We start from the raw sequence: 27,966 nt of genomic DNA on the forward strand, positions 1-27,966 counted from the left end.
ACAGTTCAACTGATTAAACTGATCCAGTCAGAGTGCGTCTCCAGAACAAATAACTTGGTAAGAACAACTCTGCACCCAACAAACTACTGAATCAAATGAATGTGGCTTACGCACAAAATGCTATTAAATGTGCATATGCCAATTACCAAAAAACAAACTTGACAGAAGAATTTGTGCAGCCATAAGTAAACTCTAAGTAAACATCTATTCATTTTATTTATTTGGTTGCAGGCACCGACCCAGATGTTCACCCACCGTCCTCCCCATCACCACCAGGTTGGCCCTGTCCAAAGGGGAAGGCTCTGCCCCTGCCTTTGTCCTCAACAGACGTTGCTGGATCTAAAAGCTTCCAAACCAAGCTACGGATGGGGCCTCCGCCAAATAAATCCAATGTTTTGTGACACTCTTGTCAAATAATACTCATCAATAAATGCAGTATCATAATCATCTCCCTGGTCTTTCTGGTAGAAATGTTGTCGTCATCAACTTGTACATGTAACACACACACATATGTATATATATATATATATATATATATATATATATATATATATATATATATATATATATATATATATATATATATATATATATATATATATATATATATATATATATATAGATATATATAGATATATATAGATATATATATAATACATTTAAAACCCCCAGACTGGAGACATACTCACGCTTTCTGCATCAAGCTGCTTCAGTGTTCTAATTTGCTAACTAGCAAACAAAGAACACAAAGCTCAAAAGCAGAACATTTAAGATTTATTTTTTTAAGTTTTTATAAGTTGTGAAATTTTGTGCTAAACAAGTATTGATGATAATACAGTGTCTTGCTGCACTGACCATAAGGGAAAGTAGCACCAACTTGCACTAAATACTAGACTTACGCTGGTTTTCTTGAATAAAATCAGGAAACAATGTAAATGAAATATGACAACAACACGCTGCAGTGTTCCAAACATGTATTGTTGTTGGCTAAGTGAACGAGTCGTTCATAACAGAGATCACAAACAATTTGATCCCTCCGTTAGCATTAGAAGTGAAAGCAGAAGAGGAGGTGTTTTAGGACATGGATTAGATCAAATTTAACAGGGAGGGAGGAGGATAATACATTTCCATGCACATGAACACGAACACTTTGTCAGCAATGCTTGTGCGGTCACTTTTCATCGATGCAGAAATGTGATGTAAAATTGTAATTTTTGTATTAGAAAACAAATATTTACATAATGACCACAGTAAAAAAACTCTCGATCATAGATGTGTATATGTGTATATATCTCTGGCTCTGGATGGCCAGTCCTTCACTGCACCTTAGTCCCACATTCATTTCAAGAAGCTTTACCCTGTACTAAAATGTCGGCTCTATTGACACGTTCCTTCTAATAGACAACAATAGTGTAGGCGACATCTAATGTAAATATCCATGGTCTTTCTTTGGTGCTGTTTAAAACACCACATCAAATCTGTGAAATAGTAGTAAATCAATTTTAAATTTCACATCTCAATTTTGATTAAGAAAAATTGTGATTAGATTTTATTCTTTAAATTGTACACCCCTAATCATGCAGCAAAACCAGCATTCACTTTAGATTTCAATTATTCCAATGTCTAAAAGCCAGTGCTAATGTAGCATCAGCCAAGTCATTTACTTATAAAATCTGGGATAGCATCTCTAATATGAGACAAATGAAAGTACATACCCAAGTGTCAGAGCAGAAATTAGAGCAGGAAACACCTTCAGCACTAAATCTCCTCTTACATAATGTTCGAAAACCATAATCCATAGCAGTATATCAAAGAGAATAAGATATAACACAGAGTCGTCATGGTAACCGTTACTGACCATGAAAAGCAGATTGCAGAGTTTGGGATGACAGTAAATCACAGCAGGACTGCGGTTCACAGCCTCTGCTGGAAGTGTTTCTTTTACAATTGCAGATTTATAAATACTAGTCACATCTGTGGCTCGTAAGTCCAGCGCCCGCAGGATACAGTAAATGGATTTTGATGTAAAACTACTATTGAACTTCTGAGTATAATCAGCACAGCAGTTTGAGAGGAGGGGGGGGGGGTAGGGGGTGAACTCAGTGAAATTATAAATATTCAACATTCCCAACATTTCCTCTGCTGTATTTCTATTTTTACAACACATTGCTACAGAATATGATAAAGAACATGTGGTTGCCATGGCAACTAAATGAGTCACAGATAGATAAGGATGTAGCCTCACGTGGAGCATCTCGCCTGACACACAATTACACACCATGACGCATTCAGGGTCACACCTGAGCAGCCACAGATATTTCCATTGGTGTGAAATCCTAGAAAATGATATCTGTGTCACTGACGTCGCAGATTGTGGCATTTGAGGTGGAGTTTAGTTCCGAGACACAGGCTGTTATGTAATCTGCAGTAGTCTAGGTATGCAGTTATTTCTTTCTATAAATTCTTGACAAGAAATTATGATATAATCAATTATCTTATTTTTACCAACTAGGCTGCATTTATTTTAAGTTCAAATTTACAAAGACAGTAATATTGTGAGATATTATTACAATCTCAAGTGGGTTCTACTATACTATCTACTACATGTAAAACAGCATTTATTTATGTAATTCAAAGCAGAATTTACAGCCTTAAAAGTCCAATCTCTACTTTTTCGCTGATCCACTGCCATGTCCCACTATACACCCGTAACCGACCTGCAATTAGCTAATTATAATGTATTTTTTATTACCCGACCCGTGGTTTATCAGCAGTGCCCGGAGATATAACCAACATTTAAGCATCACTAATGGGAGACAAAAATACAACCTTTACGGCTACAACCGTAACATTAGTTTCAGACAAAACTGCAATGTATTTTACTGGTGAATATGTAATTTAAAAACACTTTAGAAACATAGTATATGTATATTTTTTTTCATGAATTTAAACAGAAACCTATCTAAATGAAAACTTAATCAAAAATGAGCATCACTATGTCTGTGTCTGCACAGACATCAAGCTTTTCATCGGAGAATGTGGACATTAGGGTGTTTTTGAAGAAGAACATAAAACTTAATTTTAATATTCCAAATGTCCTTAGAGAGGACAAGCTTGTTTATCTTTCACTCTACAATGCAGTTATTTATTTAATTTTAGTTTACTTAGTTAAAATGGCTGCACTAATGTTTTTTCTGACTAGTCTATATTGGAGGTATGTATTTAATTTTAGTTGTTTACTCAGGTATCCTGACTGTACTAAAATGTGATTGCAAAGTTAATAAAGAAAAAGTTTAGTTGTTCTTGTTATTAAAGGTTCAGGACACCCCGGAGAACTTTTTTTTTATGTAAACAGATGTGTGTGTGTTGAGCTTCAGTTAAGACAATGTTAGCACCTCTCAGCTTTAATTGTGGGGAAAACTGGATCATTTTGAGCTTTTGTCAGCTAATTTCAGCTTCTGGTTTTAAAATGATGTTTGGGGCGGGATCAAAATCGGCGACATAGCGCAGTACTGCAAGTGCAATGATGACGCGTCGGTTTCTCATTATTATTCATAGCAGAGTTTTCTTATCCTATGAGAAGAGCCGGCTGCTTAATTATTCATGAGACCTGCCAGACCTGCCAGTGTCAAGCCCAAGCTGAGAGACACGGAAACCACGGAACAGTATTTAGCCGTTCATGAAGGCTCATATGCGTTTGTTGATCCACGGGGTTTGTTGCATGTTTTCCCCCGCGATCTTGTCAGGGCCGATCATACAGCAAAGCTGTGTGTGTGCTGCTAGCATTTTCGTCGGGAGAGCAGCACGAGAATTAGAGAATGGCGGACGCTGTCTTTTATCCGGAGTTCGTTCACATAAGGACACATCGCCGTGCTGCTGTGTTTGCCTAAATCCTCCAGATTACCCGCAGGGCTAACGGTTAAAATAGACAGGTCAGGAGACCTGCTGCACTGAGTCTGCTGGATACGGGGATTGAGGGAGAATCCTCATTTATAGTGTTTACATGAACACACTTATCTTTTTAATGATATAAATTGTGGTTCTGTGTATATAAAATAACGAATAACAAATGTAGCAGTGCATTAAATCACTGTTCATTTCTTTGCATTTTAACTTTGTAAACTACAAACTCATGCGTCTCCTCACAGTTTGTCTCATTTTGTGAGCTAACTGACAACAACAGTTCTCCCCTGCTGGCTACGCCCACTCCTGCCCGATGCTTGCGGAGCTCCACGCCCATTAATCATGCACATCTTTTGAAAAAATTCTGAAGTAGACTTTAACCGAAAGTGGGGTGTGTCATGGCCCTTTAAGTAAATCTACTGTTCCTTAGCATTGCTGTTAAGATGACATCAACCCTAACCCCACAACAAACAGAAACCGAACCGAAGCGAACCAAACCGTGGCTCCAAAACCGTGAACCGAACCAAACCATGCCTTTGGTGTATCGTTACACCCCTAATATATATATATATATATATATATATATATATATATATATATATATATATATATATATATATATATATATATATATATATATACAGTTAAAGTCTGCATTATTATTGTTTATTGTTTTTACTTTATTTCTGTTTAACGGAAAGCACAATTTTTTTCAACACTGTTCTAAACATAACAGTTTTGATAACTAATTTCTAATAACTGATCTATTTTATCTTTGCTATGATGACAGTAAAAATATTTTACTTGATATTTTAAGACACTTCTATACAGCTTCAAGTGACATTTAAAGGCATAACTAAGTTAATTAGGTTAACTGGGCAAGTTAGGGTAATTAGGCAAGTTATTTTATAATGATGGTTTGTTCTGACTATCGAAAAAAAAAAAATGCTTGAAAGAGCTAATGATTTTGTCCTTAAAATGGTGGACAATGACAAGGACATTGTCTGATAAGATTTTTTTTGTCTGTTTTTTATCTAGTGAAATATTATTTACTGTCATCATGGCAAAGATAAAATAAATCAGTTATTAGAAATAAGTTTTTAAAACTATTATGCTTAGAAATGTGTTAAAAAATATTATATCCATTAACAGAAATTGCGGATAAAAATAAACAAGCGGTCTAATAAGTCAGGGGGGCTAATAATTCTGACCTAAACTGTATATATGGTGCTGATGTTTAATGTATATTAAATCAGACTCATACAAAGTAGTGAATGCATTCTACATTTTCTGGGGAATCGGTGTTGCTACATTGAAAACATATGATTAGATTTGCGCCTTCTGATTGGTTCTTGGGATATAGCTGTATTTGCTGTCAAAGGCAAGTGGCGTTAAGCGGCTTTTGCAAACAAATTTCTAAATGCGCTGACACTGCGATTTAGATGATTTGAAGCAAATCTATTTGTTGATAGTGTACTCTGTGCCTAAAGCACTCAATGTCATTAGCTCACGTTTGGCGGAAATGGCATTTAGCGGCTTTGCATCTAGACTCTTTTAATCAGTTTCTTAAAAGTTACAACCCCAAATAGGTATTATAATGTACTGAAACTGTTGTGATGAATATTGATCATATAATATAGATATGATAAAGCATTGGGCTTACATTATAATGCATTAGCAATGCCCACAAAATGCATTATACATACAGGCTTCATAGAAAGTGCCATCAAAAATTCTTCTTTGGTGCGTTGAATAATGTAGTGGACAAGGAAGCCATAAAGGTTAAAAACCACTAATATAAAATAAAGAAGTCTATTCCTTCTGATAAAACTACAGAAAGCAGAGGGCTTTTTTACAGAGAGGGTCAAAAACTTTTAAATCAAGGCTAACTTTCAACCCTCTACTAAATAACAAAATAATAACCCTAGCTCTTTATTCCCATCCTCTTCATTTTTTGTCTATTACATAAAATATATATCTGGTTTAAGTTAATAAAGTGCCTGAGCTAGAACCCTTTTTTTTTCAGAACACTCCTCTGGCGTACAGCTTTCCTAAATTACAGCGATCATCTTATTCATTTTGTAAGAGAAGCAGAGTTCAAAACGTACAGCCAATGACCCAGGACAGCACTGCAATTCACCCAAGCACCCTCCAGATAAGACACACACAAAAAAAAAAGAACGACATTTACTTAACAAAAAAGCAGTCTCTAGTTGCATAACTCACTATTATCAAGTCTTTCCACCGCTACACCAAATCTCAAATGAAACAAAAAAACACCATAGACGAATGCTGACTATCAGCCATCAATCTGCAGTCATGTGAGCCTTGATGGTAAAAATATCACTAAAGAAAATGGTTTGCTTTACTCCCTTGAAAGTCCCTTGAAATCACCCTCCATTAGAGTAAACACTGGGGTTTCACCGTGCATGCTATTTGCAAATAGCTAATGAAGCAAGTGCAGGAAAGCCCGACTCTAAGGTGACGCAGAAAATCGGTTTCAGGCACTTCTTCACCAAAATGACGGTAATCTAAACCAACACCTAAAAGAGAGGAGTTTTCTTATGCATTCAGTCGAATCAGTGTCTGAGGGAGAATGAAGTTTACAGTCAGCTCTTTGTGTTCGGTCTCAGTAAACGGTTATATAAAGCTGAAGGAATGGAGCGGCAGAGAAAAGAAAATGTGTTGTGTTGGGTGCCTGAGCTGGAGATCTCACCTTTGATTGAGTCTCCCACTCACACCTACTGCTGCCCCGACACACACACACACACACACACACACACACAGGACACTGGCGTTCTGATGGACCCATAAGCCCTGCTAGTCAAAGCTTCAGCCAAAGAACAGCTCCTCACTTCATAACAGTGAGAAATGAGAGGAAGGGAAAGGTTTTTTTTCATAATGATTAATTTTTTTAACTCTGTTAACCCAGTGAAAAGTAAACCACACTGAACTAAATTGAACTTCAACTCTGAAAACTGCACTGGCAAAGTTTCAATTTACTAGAAATTCTATGTTAAGCTGCTTTGACACAATCTACATTGTAAAAGCGCTACAGAAATAAACATGACATTTTTAAATATTTAAATTTAATTTAATTAGTTTTTAACAAGTGTTTTGTAAGATATCCAAGTAAAATGAAACCTTATTCATACATTTAAACCAGTAAACCAGAGTTTTCTTTTGAAAACGCCCTGCCGTTATCAGCGGGCATGAATTTTCCAGTCCGCAGTGATAAAAAGGTCGGCCACCACTGGTGTACAGGCTGACGTAGAACTCTTCAAATGCATCCTTTAGAGGATGCAGCCTCTGAAATGAGGCACAGCTCATCAATTCCTTTAAATCCAACAAACACTCAGTTGGGGATATGTGCCTATGGCTATATGTTTGGGAAACTGCAAATACATGCGCTTACATACATCCAGCTAAATTTTGTGTGTAAAACAAATGCATTCAGGACAGTACCAGAAACCACCCAGCAAGCATTTTTAGTTTAGAAAAGATGTCTAATAGATGTCAAAACATAGTCATCTTGGCTTAAACTAGGCTAAATTTGGCCTGTCAGTTAAAATCGAATAGACGTACAAGAATAGGACAAAACTAGACTACTCATCAAATAAACAGAAAAGAATGATAATTTGTCTATTTGACAACTAGTCTAGTTTTAAGCTATTCTTATATTTCTATTAGATTTTCACAGACAGCTGAAGTTTAGCCTTGATTTAGCCAAGCTGTCTCTATGTAGGGCGTACTCACATTATGCTATCTAAACCGTGCCCAGGCTCCTTGTCTCGAATTGTTTGAGAATATGCTAGGTGTACCAGAGCGTGGTTCACTTGGGAAGGAACGCTTTTAGGGCTCTATTTTTACGGTCCATGCACAGAGCGCAAAACGCAGGGCACAAACTCTTTCGGGGCGTGTCAGAACGCATTTTTGCTAATTTAAGCACGGGAAAATCCTTTTTGCGCAGTGGCACATGGTCTAAAAGGGTTAAGTTTATTTTCTTAATGAGTTACAGGTGTGTTTTGAGAATAAACCAATCAAGAGTCTCATCTCCCATTACCTTTAAGAGCCAGCTGCGTCGTGCCATAAGCGCATTTGCTATTAACATGATGTAAAGTAAGTTCACTTTCGCTTTTGCTCTTGTGGATAAGGAAACCTTACCGCACAGACATCAATTAGCCTATAAATAATTAATTTTGTTTGTTAAGCGCAAAGATTTGTTTCAAAACTATTTCAAAATTCAGTTCTAATTTCCAGCAAATTAATAAATGAACAATAATAACAAAGTGTGGTCAAAATACTGAGTTATTTCCAAATACACCTGCTGTGCCCCATACGGTCTAAAACCTGACAGGTGGACAAATCTAAGCTTGTTTTTAATAAAACAAATATAAATATGGATATAATAAATAAAACTGCTAATAATAATAACATTATGCAAAAGAAAATTGAATGAATTGAAAAAGCCTCCCGAGATGAAGAAAGTAAGGCAGTGGTTTTTAAATTCATGTAGGCTAGAAATTAATATGTTTTGTAATTTTTTAATTATTTATATTTATATCCTATATATATCCTTATTATATATATATCCTTAATATATTATATCCTTTTCATATGTAAAGATATTTGCGTATTGCTCTACATCTTGTGTGTAGTGTGTAAGCTAGGCGAACAGACTATTTACAGTTTCTCAAAATACCAACGCGCCAAAACACGCCTGCTTTTTTAGACCAGAATGCCTATGGGCGCACATTTTAGCGCAAATGCATTTGCTATTTAAACAGTGTGGCGCAACACCTCAAAATGACCCTTGCGCCGAGCTAAAGGTAGCAAAAGACTATTGCGCCGCGCCTTGCGCCACATTGTGCCGGGTGTATGATAGGGCCCTAAGTGTGAGTGCAAAGCGTGCATGACCCCGAAACAGAAGACGAAAAATGACTTTTAAGGGACTGTTTGATATGGATTTATTAATCATTTTTACTGTTCAATGAATGCAAATTGTTGTAGATTATTAAAGACGCAAACCCCTCACTGCAGGACAACTGCACCTTCAGCAAACCTCCTAATACCTGCAGCACAAGGATTTTATGATTGTTTAGGAGCGTCAAAAGTGGCAGATCTGTTTGGTGAAATATTTGACAGTGTGTCAGTGCATCCCAAACGACAATAAAACTAAAGAAATCTCCACTGTGTTGGGCAAAAGCACTTACTGAAGAGCGCATCATCGATGAGGTAAGCATGTAATGTAATGTCAGTGCAGACCGTCAGGGGAGACGGGAGTGGGGACAAGCGTGCTTTGGCCCTGTTTAAGGCAACTGTACATAGTGTGAGTACGCCCTTAGATGTCTACTTAATTTCTATTAAACAAAGTTTTTTGCTGGGCAGGTAAAACAACTTGATCATTCCTCTCATGGACACAAGAAAAGGACGTGTAAATGTGGTCCAGTAACATATTTGAAATTGTCATAAATGTACACAGCAGCTTCTATTAGATTTGAAGAAGAAAAAAAATTGTAGCCACATGTATTGCAGTTTCCAAAAATGTAGCCCTGGGCTTGTATCACCAGTGAGCTCATCGATTGTATGTTTGAATACCAGAAAAATCTGACAAAAGCCCCTTTCACACAGTGATACCGATAAATATATCTGGAAAATTTCCAGAATGACTTTACTGGTTATTTAAAAAAAAAACACTGTTCACACAGGCAAGGACGTTACCGAATTTTACCAGAATGGACCATTCAGACATCCGTTCCAAAATACCGGTAAATTATGCCATCACATTCATTCAAGTCTTTTTCGGCTTAGCCGCAACCCAACACTGGGAACCCCATACACACTCATTCCCACAAATACATACACTATGGAAAATTTAGCCTACCCAATTCACCTGTACCACATGTCTTTGGACAGTGGAGGAAATTGGAGCACCCAGAGGAAACCCACTCAAATGCAGCGAGAACATGCAAACTCCACACAGAAACGCCAACTGACTCAGCCGAGGCTCACCAAGCAACCTTCTTGCTGTGAGGCGACAGCACTACCTACTACACCACTGCATCACCTCTGACATCACAGGAAATAGAAATTGTTTCTAAAATATGAATTTCAGGTGTTGGTTAAAACAAAAACTTCTTTTAATACGAAAAACATTCCTTCTATCGTGTGCCATTACTTTTATATAGAACATGACTTAAATCAGCCTTAAACGAGCTTTTATTCTGAAAAGTCAGGCACGCTACTCCTGTTGGTGTTGTCAATCTGGCAACCTGCACTTGAGTGTGTTTGAACCAGCAGTGCAATACCTAGTTCAACCACTGGGTACCAAGCTTATATACTGCACCTTTAACAACATAAACGCTTAAGGTTATATCACAATTAACTAAAAGTAAAGAGAAGAAACTAGATAGTCTAAATGTGTGGCTTTTGTACAAAATTAATTGAACCACCTTTTTAGGCAAATATTATGCTGTTTCAACTAATATGATTTAAAAACAAATTCCAACCAAAGTCTATTTAGGAACCAAAAGGAACAGTAAAAGGCACAAGCAAAGAGCCAAAATGTGACTAAAATTAGGTTCTGACAAGTAAATAAAAAGGAGTTATTGGTCATTTGGCTGCAACATTATATATGAAAATAATTACAAGAGTGATACTCTGCATTACCAATCTGTTTGAGCCTGACAAAAAATTTCACCTCAGTAGCTATATGTGACATTATTATTTTGGACAAATTGTGTTGGTTTTATGACAGGAGACTCATTAAATTAAAAGACTTTTTAAAACAGCATTTTACAAAGTTGTAATTAAAGATTACTGGAATACATTTTGCAGGAAAGAGTTCTACTTCAAAATGTCTTGTTTAATTATGCCAGTGCATAATTTATGTGTTTTGCGTGCCAATTCTTTGTAACTGTGTGTGAAATTTGTCAAAGTCAAAGTCAAAATGGTTTATTTTTAACAATGTTCCACATAAAGTGCTGCTGTGATACGAGTGTTATTAGATTACTAGACTGTCCTGTTTAAATTTCATCAATATGAAATATAAGCTCAGTCATTTTTATTTTATTTGTTGTATTTATATGCCGTTTATTCCTGGGCCTTTATAATTTAATTTAATTTAATTTAATTTAATTTAATTTAATTTAATTTAATTTAATTTAATTTAATTTAATTTAATTTAATTTAATTTAATTTAATTTAATTTAATTTAATTTCTCTATCACAAGACCAAAAATAACTACAAATAAGATCAATGAATCAACCAATGAATAAGTCAGTCTGTAATGTGAGGTGGATGCTGACAACAAAGTGCGGGTCCAAATGCAGGTTTATTGACAATCTTAGGGCAAGCACAATCAGGAGCAAACAGGGCCGGCACATCCATAGAGGCGACCTAGGCGGCCGCCTAGAGCGTCAGAATAGAGATGGTGGTGTTTCCGACACTACCCTCACCACCCGCGAGGGTGTTGAGGGTAGTGTCATACAACTGTTTGCTCCAGCCCTGGGAGCAAACAGTTGTATGCAGGCAAATCTAGAGTTCTTGTCCATATACCGGCTGATTTGTAGTCCTTTAACAATCTGCGTGTTTACCAGCGATCTGCCAGGATTAGATTGCTGGTGATTGTGACACAGTCAAAATAAAATATGTTGATAGTGATAATAATGTGCCAGATATGTATTATACATAATGTGCAATAGTACATCAACTTACTATATTTATGATAGTTTATGTATAACACTGAATGAACTCATAATACAGTTTATTTCTTTTTTATGTATTTTTAATTTTTTTTCTCAGAAAACTTTACTGTAAATGTTTCGTGCTATACTAAACAGGTGTTTTAAAAATAATGGTTCTAATTCAAATAGACTTTATCTCAAGTTTTCATCTCATTTTTTATTATGCTATTATTTATTTATATAAATAATTTATATATAAACAGTGGGAAAATGGTAGGAACAAAAGACTGACAATTTGACTGTCGTCATTAACTGAACATGTCATCAAATCACCATGGAAACTCCAGCATTCTGCCATACAGCTAAATGTTAAACATGCGCTTATAGATTAACAATGAGAGATAAAGACAGTGAAGGCCTCCTCTCGAATGTAAGGCAAACTAATATGAACATGATGCTGAGTGAAGACGTTTCTGCGTTTCCTTGAAAGGTTTTGTCAGTCCGTCAGATGAGAGATACTGAGAGTATTTAGGAATTATTGCTTCTATGGGAACTATAAAATCTCTGACACACAGTTTCTCTAAGACTGAGGATCAGATTTGACAAAATTATGAACAATAACATATGGCAATATTACAAAATTATCCAGTCACAGTAAATATCAACCTATTAAAAAGACATTTGAACTCGCAATCAGTATGATTTTTAGAATTCACAGACACACGATTGAGTTTAAATAGTTTTCACTAGATTAAATTATTATAATGCATATATTATACAGTACATTATACATTATTATATATATTATACATTATATATATATATATATATATATATATATATATATATATATATATATATATATATATATATATATATATGATTTTATTATTAGTAGTAGTATACATGATTTTTCAGTTAACTATGTATTTATTCTAAATTTAATGGCTTTAGTTTAGATTTAGCACCATTTTTGTATTTGATTCTTTGATACAATTCTTTAATTTAAAGATTTAAATTAGAACACAAAAGGAGATATTTTGAAAAATGTTAGAAACAGTTTGTCATTGACTTCCTAATTAAGATGGAAAACAGTAAGTCAAAGACAACCAGATCTCTAACATTGTTTAATATATCTTCTTAATGTCCCCAGTATACTTTAGAGGGGTGGCCCACTATTGTTCTATTTCTGGATTTGGGCTTCCAAAGGACACAACACAAAGAGAAAAGCGCTTACAGTTTAACTTAAATTACGTTTCAGAGAATTATATAATATGATTATATATATATATATATATATATATATATATATATATATATATATATATATATATATATATATATATATATATATATATATATATATATATATAGCGCTAGCATTTGACAAAGGTGAACTCCCAGAATCTCTTCCAGTTCAGTGCTGGATTTGGTTAAAACTCCTCCAACAGACAAAGCTGTGGATTGTGAGCCACAACTTGTAAGTGTTTTTATTTGTTAAAATTGATCAACTACAGGCACAGTTCCTAGCGTTAATGGTATGCTGTAGCAAGCACGTAAACAAGGATGTGTAAACAATGGGAAATGCTGTTTGGCACCGCTAACAATTTAGCTACAAATTCATATTCATAAGTCAAACCCCTGTAAACAGCCACAATCTTCAGCAGCACGTGCAGCTTCTCTCTATATGCGTCTCTCTATGCATGTCTCTCTATGCGGCTGCTTACCATGTGTTCTACATCTCAAATAACAAATTCGCAAAAGATAACATTTTATATTATTTATATTAAAAAGAGAACGTTTTATATTACTTACACATGCTTATTCCGAATATATGTAAAAGACACTTGTCAGATTTTATGTTAGAGATCAGGAGTGAGCTGTGTGCTCTTTATGTCTGTCTGATTCAGGTAGCTAACGCTGCTAACAGCTGCTCTGAACCTCTGACTGGACTGTTTACACAGCGAAAAAGCCTGTGCTTTTAGGGCAGTAATGTGGAGCCAATCCGCAAATCACAGCACATTATTTTAGAAACAACATTATTGCGTTTCCACTATCGCGCCTAAAGCGAGCGAGCCAGGGCGAGCCAAGGCCAGTGGGGTTTCCACTGTCACTTTCGGGGCCTAATCGGGCCAAAGCTGGGCTTTCTTGGGGCCAGCGGCCGGCCTTTTTCGGCCCGCCGAATACCTTGGGCCAAGGAGGGCCAGCTGGGGCTTCGGGGCGGATTGAAAGGAGAGGCGGGCAGTTTTCTGATCGCACATGAGTACATGCGCCAAACAAATAAAGAAATAAGGGAAACAAAACATCTAGCCCTATAGTCTGGGGTCTTTTTGCGTATGATCACCCTTATGTTTCCCTTTTAAATGTAAGGCTGCTGCATAAAATAATAAAGTAGTTTTAATTTATAGTGACATTGCTGCATCCTCCTTTATGTTTCAATAACGCATAATAATCTTTACACCATATTAAAGACACAGCAGACAGTAAAGGTTTTCCAGAGTTTTTGTCAAGTTTAAAATGTTTGTTTGTGCAAGTTTAGATGCCTGTTTGAGTGTGTGAGACCGGGCAAAAGCGCTCCTTCACAGCTCTGTTATGCCGCGAGCGGCTTTTTTCTTTATTTATTTTGGAGATAAAACAATATAAATACAACAGGAAGACATAAAACTTAACAAATTACGTGCCCACTTTCGTAGACTTCAAACAATATAGTGTCATATCTTGATAAAATAGCCTAAGCTATATTGAAATATAATTTAAAGAATTACAAATATCGGATATATATAAAATCACATTAAATAAATTAACCAATATAAAATAAACAAAAGCTAGCTATAACAATGTAGGTAGCCTATATACAATACACAAATCAAACCGTTTTAAAGCCACATATAGCCTAACTTTCATTTTACTAAGACCTATCTGAAAAAAAAGATTTTCGATATTTTCTAAAAACAATAAACACCGGAGAACGTTTGAAATATTTATATAAAGTAAATATTTATATAAGTAAATATTTAGGCTATAAAGTATTTGGATACGATGATATTAATCAAATCGCGCAAACAGAGCATTAGGTGAGTAAAAGCAAAATCTAGCCTATACCTTTTTTTCTGTCACTCAGTCCTGAGCAGCGCTCGCTGCTTTAAACGTATCGGGGGAAAGCCCAAACACAAAATGTGTTCTATATCCTCAAACAACTGTTTATGTTTTTATATGACGAGGTTAAATTTAAAAATGAAACTTTAAATGAAGAGCTTTAGTGAATAGCTGCCGAGCGCAACAAATATGGCTAAAATTTATTAGGCTACTTGCTCTTGTGCTGAAAACTTAACGCGGCGTCTATCAACACGAGGATGTTATAAAATACATGCCATATCGAGTTATAAAGGAGAATTTCTGTGGCTTTATACTATGGATGTGTGCGCTCTCTGTGTTGGGTCCCTCCGTTAGTGGTGAGAGTACTCGATGCACAATGCCAACAGTCGGTCGCCGAGTAAACAAATGTAATGAATGGAAATACACAGGTCTGTGCGTATATACATTTCATGTAATGCTGTACAGTAACGTGTCGTTTGTTTGTTTCGGTTGTCTTCATTTTAATGGTTTAGTTTCGTGATGATTTTATGGTGTGCTTTATCTGCTTGATTCTCGCTGAAATGGGCGGGTTGTGTGACGTTTGATTCGGGGACGTTCTGTGGGCGGTGTTTGCGTGACGCGCTATAAGCTACTAGCCCGACAGTGGAAACGCGACATGATTTCAGCCTCATTTCTCAACCTCCTGGGCTATTGGCCCGGCCTGATTAAAGCCCTGGTTCGCACTGGCCCAATAGTGGAAATGCGGCTAATGAGAGCCTCTTAAGGGCAGGCCTTTCAGAGGAACTAGGAAATATGACTGATTTTCTACAAGCAGTGTTGCCAACTTAGCAAATTTGTTGCTAGATTTAGCAATTTTTCATACTACCCTAGCAACTTTTTTTTTTTTCAAAAAACATCTAGCAACAAATTTAGCAATTTTTACCATTCATTTGGCTACTTTTAGCAATTTCAAAAAGTGACTAAAAAGAGCAGTGACTGCAGGCTTACTTTAACAAATATAATTGTTGGTAATTTAGTTAGCAATAAATTCCAATATTGATATAACTGTTGTCACTTTCACAAATGTGTTAATTTCACAAGTTAAAAAGTTCATTATCAGTGTTAGATATACAAAAAGTGTTTGTATTACTTTTATAAATAGTCAACTGTATTTTTCAAACAAATCTAAATGGACATATTTCAAATAATGTTTTTGCTAAGATGGCCAGTCAATTTAAGAAACCATTTATTACTTTGTTTATTGCATAAAGGTGTAGTTTTGAGTTGCGATTACGCAATGACGTCATCATGCAAAGAAATATGTTAATAAGAACCTATTTATTGTGCATTTGGATGTAATGTTTTAATATAATATAATTCACAGCGACACAGAGAGTAGAGACATGAGGGATTTGCACTTATCAAATACAATGTGATGACGTCACTGATTTGCAAATTAGTGAATGACGTCATCTGGCAACATTTAGCTAATTTTCGGGCAGGCTTTAGCTACTTTTCATTGAAATATTGAACAACATTGTCTACAAGAGAAGCATGAGCACACATTGCTTTGCAAATTATGAACACAGCCAAGCCTTAAAAATTCACTGTGGACCACCCCTTAAAAAAACATAGAATGAACAGAACTTCAAACCAAATGAAAGTTCGTTTTGAGTTCACTTTGGTAGTCTGTAACAGTTCATCAAAGCAAACTTTTGGGGGAGTTCAATTTTGGCTGCTTAACACCTTTGAGCTGCAATTGGTCTGTGACAATTATGAAATTAGTGGATGTATTCTGTATGTCCGCGTTCTTTGATTCACATGGAGAACAACACAACAACATCATGTTAGCAAAACAAATAGACTGGAGGGTCGAGTAGCAGAGCTGGTACAGACAACTTTCTCACTTCTGCCCCTAAACCCAACCACCCCTACTGGACAGATCAGGAACTACACAGTCCTACAGTACAAATGCAGAGAATCCAAATGCAGAGGCCAAACAGTCGGTGTTCCAAACAATCGGTTTGAGTTTGGACAACATGAAGGAATTAAGTTAACTTATTCGTTTTATAAATTAAAGTTGACTAAATATCAAACAATTAACTTGTCCCAAACTCTAGAAATGTTTAAGCTTATTTTAAATGGTTAGTTTGACCAAACAATAAATGTCGTTTTTGAGTGTACCACTGGCAGCTGCTACAGCTCCTGTGCCCGGCTATTGGAACTTTTTTTAGAAGTACTCTACTGAGTTAAATCTGCAGTCACTACTGCTATTTTAATTGGAATCACTTTTTAAAATAAGCCAAATGAATCTTAACAATTTGTTGTTGGGTAGTAGGATAAGTTACTAAATTTAACAAAAAAATTGCTAAGTTGCCAACACTGGCTGTATAATTTGCTTGCAGAGAGATTTTAAAGATTTGGACAGGATCACACACATAACGAGAAGCACCACAGCGTCACACCACATCTTATAGACACTGTTTCATTGGATGTCTTTCTGCGGCAAAAATAAAACAATGTAAAGATGCAAGAAGATATCACTTCTTGTGGGTCTTTCTCTCACAGTAACCATTGATGTTTTTAGGGGTACATGTGAGCAGTGTGATATTTACAACCAAACCTACTGCAGCTTGCAGTTGTTGGATTCAAAAACATTAAAAAAAACATTGCACAGTCACTCAGCCTTTTCAAACTTCTTTTTTCCCTCAAAGTAGGAAAAAGAACTTAGTTTGAAATATACTGAGACCTTTAGTGTTCAACAAAAGCCAATAGCTTTATAAAAATGAGTAAATAATGACAGAATGGTCATGTTTTAGGCAAACTAACCCTTTGAAGGAGTCCAACTGTGCCGTTTTTACACATCTTGATTTTGTTTTGGGGGTGTATTAAGTTTTTGTGGTTTCAAAACTGCATAGTGTTCCACATATTAGACATTATTCCAGCACCCCTTGTCAGTACTACTCAAACACCCTTTTCGCTCAATAAAGCCCCTACTTTCTAAAATAAGAAGCATGTTCCGACTCCTCAGCTTCCTCAGTGTTTGTCTACTGGGGTGATTTGCAAACCATTTGTGAACCACCAATCTGTAATGTAGTCGCCAAGTACCAATTGGACAGTTTTATTCATTCATTTTCCTTTCGGCTTAGTCTCTTTAATTATCTGTGGTTCACCACAGAGGAATGAACCATCAACTTATCCAGAATTTTTAAGCAGCGGAACTTAAAAGACAAAATTCTACAAATGTTTTTCATTCTGAAAGAAGTTTAAGCAGGACAGTCCAGTGATATGATAACACTCAGACGGCAGCAGCACTTTATGTGTTTCACACATATGGCACACTGTGAAAACATTTTTCCAGTGAGAAAAGTCTCTCCTTTGTCCTCTGCTTGGGGTCATTCTATGAAACAGCATCCGTACAAGATTGATAAGAGTCATTTATAAGGGGGAATTTTCAAAATTACTTTGTGCCACCTGACAACTGGTTCATAATTTTAATGGTTTTATAAAACTATAATAAATAACAGGACATTTAAAGTAATTTCCTAATACAACCCATTTATTCATTCCTTTTCCTTCGGCTTAGTCCCTTTACTCATCAAGGAATGAACTGCCAACTTGTACAGGGAAACTTCCATGCACTCTCATTCACTACGGCCAGTTTAGCTTATTTAATTCATGTGTTTGGACTGTGGGGGAAACCGAAGCACATGGAGGAAACCCACGCCAACATAGTGAGAAAATGCAAACTCCACACAAAAATGCCACCTGGTCCAGCCAGGACTCAAACCAGCAACCTTCTTGCTGTGAGGTGACAGTGCTAACCACTGAGCCACTGTGCTCAAATAAAACTCTCAAATGAATTTGTATTTGATTGTTTTGAACTAGTTTAGTTAATTAGTATTATTATTGTGACATTTTAGTGCAGTATTTTGTGTTCTGTTTCTCTCTCTGTTCCTTTGTATCTTCTAGATAGGTGTGACCATCAAATATTAGTCAGATGTGGTGATTGGTTCAGCTGTGCTAAACATCCAGTTAAAAGGACCACCCCAAACCACCCTTTCTTTGAAATTTTGTGCCGTTGTAATTATGTTTTTTCCTTTGTGTCGTTTGTGATTTGTCCTGTACCTCATCGTTCGTTTGTTTTCTTACAAACAAAGTTATTACTAGCTAAGAAGTGTCACAAGCTGTTTCCACCCAAAGATGCAAATTCAATTTTAGCGCAAAACTGGAATATCGTATAAAAGATATGCAAATAAAGCAGCGTTGCCATCCAATGTGTCAAGGAAAACAAAGTTGTCAATTTCTGATAATCTTAATAGAAAGATAAAAAGTATTGGAGAAATACAGTAAAATACCTTTAAGGGACGATAGTGGGTTAGAGTTGTACAATACAGGAGAGTCCTGAGAAACAGGTTAACAGGTATGCTCTGGTTTTACTGCATTCTGATTGGGTACACAGGCTTTTTTAGCCAATGAATAAACTACACGTAAAGGAGTTTAAACTGAAAACATTTTAAAAAACCCGCGTTGATGTTTTGTTGATTGTTGTTGGAGTAACCAAGACACATGCTGTAAAGGGGAGGAGCAGCCGTACATTTGAATTTAAAGAGCTAGTACACTATGATGTTTTCATCTTTTACTTTTTTCAAACCTGTTAGAGTTTCTTTTTTCGGTTGATCAAAAAGATACAGCAGACATTGACTTTATAATATATTTTGTTTCTACTACACTAAAAAAAAATGATATGTTGGCTTTAATTAACTTTTTTTTGTCAACCTTTTGTTACCTTAAAGAAAGACTATTCATTTGAGTGAACTTAAGTTAGTTACATAAAGGTAATGTAATGTTATTTAGTTCAATCAACAAAACATTTATAATTTAGTTTTAATTTATTTACACAGTAAAAAAAGTCTGTTAAATTTACAGAAAAATACCGGCAAAGGTGGCCAGGAATATTCTGTAAAAATACTGAAGTTTTATAGGACTTTTTAAATTTACAGAAAATAACCGTATTTCATCAGCTGGTACAACGCTCAGTTCACAAAAACCTAGTTTAGCTCACAAAAACGTAAAGTCATTCAATGCACTAATGTGTTCATGTGTGTACAATTAGCAAACAGATTTTCACTGCATTAGTAACTACACAGTTACTTTTAAACAAAAGAAGATGCAGCACAACATCAGCTATCCTCAGTTCATATTGGACTTGCACACAGATGCTACTAACCTCCACAATGGTGTTGATAGCAAATTTTTTCAAAAACTCTTAAAAATAAGTTGTACTGTTTTCAACTGAAGAAGGTTATAAAAGTTTAGAACCACTTGAGTGTGAATAAAAAAAAGAAGAAAAAAAAAACTAAACGCAGCATGATTTTCCTGCGCCCAAAATGATCATTTATAGAGATGTTTTGAGTTAAAACTGCTGATACAGACTCTTTGAAAAAAAAATCCAAAATGCATAATAAGAATATGATTATGCTTTAACATCCAAAGCACAAATAAGAAAGACATTAAGAGTCCAACCACATCAACGTTTAATTATCTTGGAGAGTTGCTCAGCTGTCTTCAAAATAATGCAGCTAGTTTTATTTCCAAAGATTTTTTGCAATAGTCACAACAATCTGAAAAAAAAAACATTTGGCAGCAAACTTTAATGAACATCTTTAAACATCTGATTTACATACGTTTGATCAAAAACATCTTGAAGACAATTTCTAAATGCCCTTCAACATCTGACAGCAAATGCTTTAGCATCAAATAAGCATCTCCTCAGTGTATGCACACTATCTTTGCTGAACATTAGGAGATAAACAACCACACAATCTGACTCGGATCTGTCACATTGTGTCGGCAAGTGTGATTCCTACTAAGGAATCTAGGGAATTGTCTTTTGTGTGTCTATCATTTCGTTCCAATAAATCAGCTTGTCCTCAATTTACATCTTACACATAGAGCAAAACACAACAAAGTTTTCAAAGTTATAATTAAAGAGCTAGTTCACCCAAAAAAATAACATTTAATCATCATCAATTAGTAAACCCTCAATTGATTATAAACCTACAGGTTTCTTTATTCTGTCAAATACAAAACAAGTTTAGGGAAAGTTGAAAACCTGTAACTGACTTCCATAGTAGGGAAAACAAATTCTGTGGAAGTCAATGGTCAAACAGGTTAAGAACCAGTCAATGGTTGGTAAATAATGACAGAATTTCCAGCTGTTGGTGAACTATCCCTTTAACAGACTGTAAAAAATGCCTCTTTGAGGCATTTCAGGTCTTTTTAAACTATGAAACAGGAAAAATTAACAAACAAAAGCTCACTGCCCTGTCAATCAATTACAATTAAAAGTCTGATCAAACTAGTGCACATCAATAGACTAATTACAGGAAATAAAAGCAGCTCACTCACTTAGAAATCTTTTAGTCTATAAAAATACATTTAAAAGGTTCCTGGAGCTCATTCATATAGCTCGTTCAATGGTGCTAATAACACTTATTTGTAATAGGTTCTATTCTCAGCAATTCTGTGAACCTATAACACATAACAGAACACTCATAACACAGTACGTACCTTGAGTACACTGTATGTGGTGATAAAACATCTGCCAAATATTAAAGTTTACCTATTATGCAAGAATTCATTTTATAAGTGGTTTAAACAGTTGTGTGGCAGCATTGTGTAAATACAGCCAGCCTCTAATGGTAACAACACTTTGCCTTTGTACATGTCATCGGAAAGGAAAAGTCACGCATATTTATAGAGATCTCTAACTCATTAGCATAGACAACCCTAAGTAAAAAGCAGCCGTCTGCCATTAGAGTTTTTAGACATGTTTGCTGCTCCTCCCTCTCTCAAAAAGAGTACTCTACTACTCACTCTACTACTAAACTACCGGCATATCAAACCTATCTAATTGCTTTTCCATTCCTTGTCAGTTCAATATTGATGTAGTGCCTGCTGTTGGTGTCCTGAGGGGAAATCCTCCAGCCAACACCGGAGAACAGCTCATCAAACTGGACTCGGCTCAAAGCTTTCATCATCCAGGTATAGTTTCTGGAGGAGTTTATGAACTCACAGAGCTGGGTGCATCTCTGACAAATCTAGTGCATGCAGACATGGCGCCGAATGAATCTACCAAGTTTTTCAGCTTCCTAAAGCACAGCTACTCTTTTAATAAAATCTAGGTTAGCCATTTAGCAATACAACTAGAGTCACCATTCAGTCAGATGCCCTGCTCATGACATGAAACTGTGTATTTTGAAGTAAATTCGATGCACGAATGAAGCGAGTTAACTCAAAACGTTCACGTGTCTATTTATGCACAAATACCGCGATTTATTTGCTCATGCCGTGTCTGGTGCATACCTGTCAACCCTCCTGTTTTTCCAAAGATTCTCCCGTATTTTACAGTTCTACCCCGCTATCATCCCGTAAAGGTATTTTCCCGTATTTCTCCTGTACTATCCGTCTTTCTCTTAAAGAGCCAATCCTCCCTATACAGAACCCATGCAGCAAAACCACTAGAGGTCGCCCTTTCCTCTTAATTGTGAGTCTGTTCCGTGCTTTCATTTTATTTAGGCATGAAAACTTTAAAATAAATGTAAAGACAGCAGGATTCCCTTCCTTTTCAATACAGGTGCCGTCTCCCCTTCTATGCAATCCTTTAAAACAGTCATTTAGCAGTGCATGACTGTCAACTGACGTATTCCATAGTGATAAATAGACACTGATTCCCAAATGGATTCTTTACACGCGATTTACACAATGGATTTTGTGTGCGTTTGAACAGACATACACATAATTAATATTAATAACATCGAAAGATGTCAATCTTGATGGATTTTTTTTTCAAACACAACTACTTTTGTCCTAAATGAGCACAAAAAGTTAGGAGAGCAATTAAAAGCTTTTTTTTTATATCCAAATAAATGAGAGATTAATTCATTGCTCTTTAATCAGAATGTGTAAGTTACACAGTAAAGAGAAGGTTAATGAGATTTGATAATTTGATTCTATTTCTTTATATTAGCCAGGGCTTTACATGAAAACCCGTCAACCCGCCAAATGAAGGTAGATTGCGGCGGTGGCAGGTAAGACAGACACTCCCACAAGCCACTTTGACTGGTTGAAAATAATTTTCCCGGGAGATAATTCTTAAAAGCAGGGTTTGACAATAAGTATGGTCCAATATGCATGCAAATGCGATTTTAGAATTGAGAAGCAACACGACTGACAAAAATAGTTGTGTTCGCAACTTCATGCGAGCAAAGCAGGTGAATACTGAATGAGAGGATAATCACTGGCACTAACAGCTGAAGTGATGCGCGGGACTGTTTATAACGCGTGCACGTTCCCGTTTTCTTTCGTGAAGCAACTGTGTCTAAAAACACAACTGATGTGATCGGTTCTCCTTCAAATAGACAAGACAAAAAGTTATGAACATGCACCCACAGTCTTACTGCTTTTAAGATTTCCAGAGTTGACTTATTGTAAGCAGCCAGTTGCTTTAACTTTAACCATTCTTTGAACAAATTATTTATGGGTTTAACATTACCGGTGTGATCATCCTTTCAATATCACATGGTATGTTTTTACCTGCTTTCTTTTGCGTTAACATGGTTTAATTATTATTTTTCACAACACATTGCTTTAATGAGATTAACTCCCCATTTATGTGAAATTTATGTGTTAACTGGTGATCTTGGACCTTTAGTCAGGACAGATTACTGTGCATATGTTTTGTTAAATAAAAAGTACAGTATACAGCTATATTTTGCTTGTTTTGACACATTTAAAATTTGTGGTTTAGTGTGGTCAGAGATAAATTTGGTAAATCCTTCATTTTGAGCTCCTAAAATTATGTGAAATAAAAACTTATTGTAATACTATCAAACCATGACTTACTGTATTTGCTCATAATCATTGAGCAAGCTCATACATGACACGCAAAAAGTTAAATGAATGAAAAGGCATGTGGAGATAACGCAAAATCTAAATAAAGTAATTTTAGCATGTCAAAGTCATACTTATGTTTATAAAATATACTTTCCCAACAATAAAATTGTGGCTATTGAAAATGGCGAGTGGGTAGAATTTTTTGGAAAACTACTAGCCACAGTAGTTGGTGATAAAAAAAAAGTTAATGTCCAGCCCTGATAATAGCTAGTAATTTCAATAAGCTGAACTGACTGCTAATTTATTTGCTGTTAATGTATACTATTTATTTTTTTCTTTTGTAAAAAATAATTATTATAATAATATATAATACGGAACGTTTAACAGTTTATTTACATTGAAACAGCTCCAGAAGAACATATTTAGTAATTTGGGGATTTTTTTTTAGGGGGTGGGGGGTGATGTATCAGAATTATTAGTGATTTTTTTTTTCTTTTTTTTAAATATTTCCCAAATTCACAGTATGTCTGATAAAAAAAAAAAAATCTTCTGTATAAAGCATTTGTTTTATTTTGGCTAGAATAAAAGCAGTTTTCATTTTTTAAAAGCCATTTTAAGGTCAAAATTATTAGCCCCTTTAAGCTATATATTTTTTTTTTCGATAGTGTAGAGAACAAACCATTGTTACACAATAAATTGCCTAATTACCCTAATCTGCCTAGTTAACCTAATTAACCTAGTTAAGCCTTTAAATGTCACTTTAAACTGTATAGAAGTGCCTTGAAAAATATCTAGTTAAATATTATTTGCTGTCTGTCATCATGGCAAAGATAAAATAAATCAGTTGTTAAAAATTAGTTATTAAAACTATTATGCTTAGAAACGTGTTGGAAAAATATTGTCTCCGTAAAACAGAAATTAGGGAAAAAATAAACAGGAGGGGTAATAACTTAGGAGGGCTAATAATAGACTTTAACTGTGAATGCTGATAACATGACTTCCACATGTTTATTAAAAAAATTCTGATAGGATAAACTAACACATTGCTAGCATGTTTTATCAAATTAAACATCATATTTCTAATATGTTGCTATCATTTTAGCATCTTTGTTAACAATTTAAGCAAGGTTAGGACATTGCTAGATATTGCTAACTGAACATTGTTAATATGAATCAGCATCCTTCTAACACGTTTGGTTAATATTTGTTAGCATAAATGACAATGCTTCAACACATTTTCAAGCATGTTTACAATGTTGTATTATGAATTAGCACAATAGATGAATCAAGCATGGTGTTATCAATATCATTAGCATGAATTAGCATGTTTGCTAACATGTTATAGCACACTAACATATGACAATGCTCGCATATCAAGCCAATCTAATTGCTTTTCTATTCCTCGTCTGTTCAATATTCTAATGTCTGTCTAACACTGTCGGGAGCCGCAGTTGTCTATGTGTGATGGTTTAGTCTATAATATCAAGGACTGCACTCAACTATTTAGCCATTTAAATGAAATGTGGGCCTTATTTCCCCCGAGTTCACTTGAGTCCTGAGAAACAGATATGATCTTATAGCGGCAGCACTGCAAAGACACACTTTCAGTCTAATGGCCCATAGTGTTTCCCTCCACTCTTCTCTGCCTCCCACAGGGCAGTGATTGTCTGATGATAGGAAACTGACATTTTCTTATCAAGCAACACATGCAGTTTCTGGAAAATGAGACTCCACCCCTGAGATCTGAGAGAAGCTTCATGCTGGCTCATCCGAATGTTTTGTCATGTTTGGTGTCACCTTTGAGGCCAGACAGCTCGAAACACCTGAATGCTTCCTAGAGACTGTCAGTCCAAGAGGAGATGCATAGTACTGACTTCAGATGAGACAACAGAAACACTGGCTGGATCTGAAATCGACCCCCTGTACGGTTAAATTGTGCACTATTTGAAAGTGGCAATTTGTAGTGGTGTCCAAAACCATTGTGGACATTCTTAATTGCACTCAATGAATCCCACAATGCACCACAACAATCAGTGTACAACCGAAGTACGCTTAAAAGCTGGACAATACCCATTATGTTTGACCACAAGATGGCATCCACAGTCCAGTGTAAATTATTAAGCAATTGTTAAATTAACCTTTGTATACATAATAGAAATCAAAAGTCTTTGTTTCATAGCTAATAGACAGCTTGCTAAGTGCTTAATAACTATCACGGTCTGGCCAAGAAGCTAAAAAACGAATCCATCCGAGGTATTTATCAAATAGCATCCATTCCAGTGTACTCAGTGCTCCAGTTCACTCAGTTATTTTCATTTCCTCCTTTAAGTGGACTGCTCTCACTTGTATTCAGGGTCTTCCGGTTTCCCCCACAGTCCAAAGATATACGGTATAGGTGAAATGAATAAACTAAATTGTGTGTGTGTGTGTGTGTGTTTGTGTGATAAGAGTTTAGGGGTGTTTGGGTTGTGACTGGAAGGGCATTAACTGTGTAAAACATATGTCGGAATAGTGGGTGGTTCATTCCGCTGTGGCGACTCCTGAAGTATGGCGACTCATTCACACTAGCAGCAACTTTGTAGCTGCCTGTCGCTCTGGGTGGTGACCTGCTGCAAAAACAAGTCTGTGTAGAGAACAGACAATACAACTGGCCTCTGCAGTTTTGAAAATGTCAGTTTTCCGTGAACACTGGACATTTTTAAAATTTCATCAGTTTGCAATCGAATTCCAGTATTGTGACAACCCTATTTCTTACACTGTAAAAAATTATTAGTTGACTTAAAATAAGCGAGTAAAAGTTTTACTGTTAAAATGATTAGATGACTTTACTTAAATAAATAAAAAACATTACCTTACATGTTTTTATTAAATGAACTGCAGTCAGAAATATTAGCCCCCCTTTAATTTTTTTTACTTTTTCAAATATTTTCCAAATTATGTTTTACAGAGCAAGGAAATTTTCACAGTAAATAAAAGCAGTTTTTATTATTTTAAAAACAATTTTAAAGTCAAAATTATAGGCCCCTTTATGCTATATTTTTTCGATAGTCTACAGAGCAACCCACTGTTATCCAAAACCTTGCCTAATTACCCTAACCTGCATAGTTAACCTAATTAACCTAGTTAAGCCTTAAAACGTTACTTTAAGATGTAAAGAAAAGTCTTGAAAATATTTAGTAAAATAATATTTACTGTCATTATGGTAAAAATAAAACAAATCAGTTATTAGAAATGAGTTATTAAAACTATTACTATTGAAAAAAATCTCTCCATTAAAGAGAAATTGGAGGAAAAAATAAACAGGGTGGCTAATAATTTTGGGCAGCTAATAATTCTTACTTCAACTATATGTGCAGTCATAAAAATATTTTAAATAAACTTAACAGTTCTATGTTGCAATGGGTTTATTCAGTTTTTAAGTCAAGGCAACTTGCACCTTGTACAGTGCTGATTGTGATTCTCTATTTAATCGATTCTAAACGTATTTTTTAACACTCCAGCCTAGTTTTGAACCACACGCTTAAATGCAACTTGACTTTTATGCCATAAGCAATCATATAAAAACAACTCACTATGATCCTATATCTTAAGTTTAAGCTTAAAACTTCTTAACTTTATTATCGATTTAGGTTCAAGTGGTCTGTGTAAAGAATCAGAGGCAAGCAGAGTACAGCTGTTTGTAAACCAAACAGTGCCATCTGTTGGTAAACTCAGAATCCATTTGCGAGAGAACCACAATCTAAAAAAGATTCATGAATTACACTGAATTTTCATCCCCTATAGCGGCACAGTGGCTCAGTGGTTGCCTCACAACGAGAGCCTCAGTTGGACCAGTTAGCACTTCTGTGTGGAGCTTGCATTTTCTCCCCATGTTTACATAGGTTCCCTCCGGAGTTCCGGTTTCCCCACAGTCAAAAGACATGCCGTATAGGTGAATTGGATTAACTAAATTGGCCATAGTGTGAGTGTGAATGTGTATGGGTGTTTACCAGAACTGAGTTGCGGCTGGAAGGGCATCCGCTGTGCAAAAAATATGATGGATAAGTTGGCAGTTTATTCCACTGTGGTGACCCCTAATCAATAAGATACTAAGTCGTAGGGAAATGAATGAACGAATCATGCCCTGTACCCTCAATCTCTATTATTCCCTAGTGAGGAATAATTCTGAATTTTGTTATCACAGAAGAACAGCATGATCTGATCCAGCTATACAGTAATAGCATGTACAAAATTATTGTTGATGTCTTGAGGGTAATAACAACAGATCGCTAATACAAATTGACAAATGTGAGCAATATTAAGTATAACATTGTTTTGATGGGGCAGTATGGTGAAGTTGAGTACTGATGTTAGAGCACTTCTTTTTTTCTTCAGTATGTTGTAAAAGAAGCAGAAAAGCACTTG

At 35.6% G+C, this 27,966-nt stretch overlaps 1 protein-coding gene across 7 annotated transcripts in view; it reads right to left on the reverse strand.

Annotated features, from left to right (window-relative positions):
- The window catches only part of dlgap2b (discs, large (Drosophila) homolog-associated protein 2b), a 249,446-nt gene that overhangs the window by 130,623 nt on the left and 90,857 nt on the right, over positions 1-27,966 (reverse strand). The gene's annotated exons all lie outside the window — the stretch shown is intronic.

This window comes from Danio rerio, chromosome 20 (genome assembly GCF_049306965.1).
Source record: "Danio rerio strain Tuebingen ecotype United States chromosome 20, GRCz12tu, whole genome shotgun sequence".
Taxonomy (NCBI): Eukaryota; Metazoa; Chordata; class Actinopteri; order Cypriniformes; family Danionidae; genus Danio; species Danio rerio.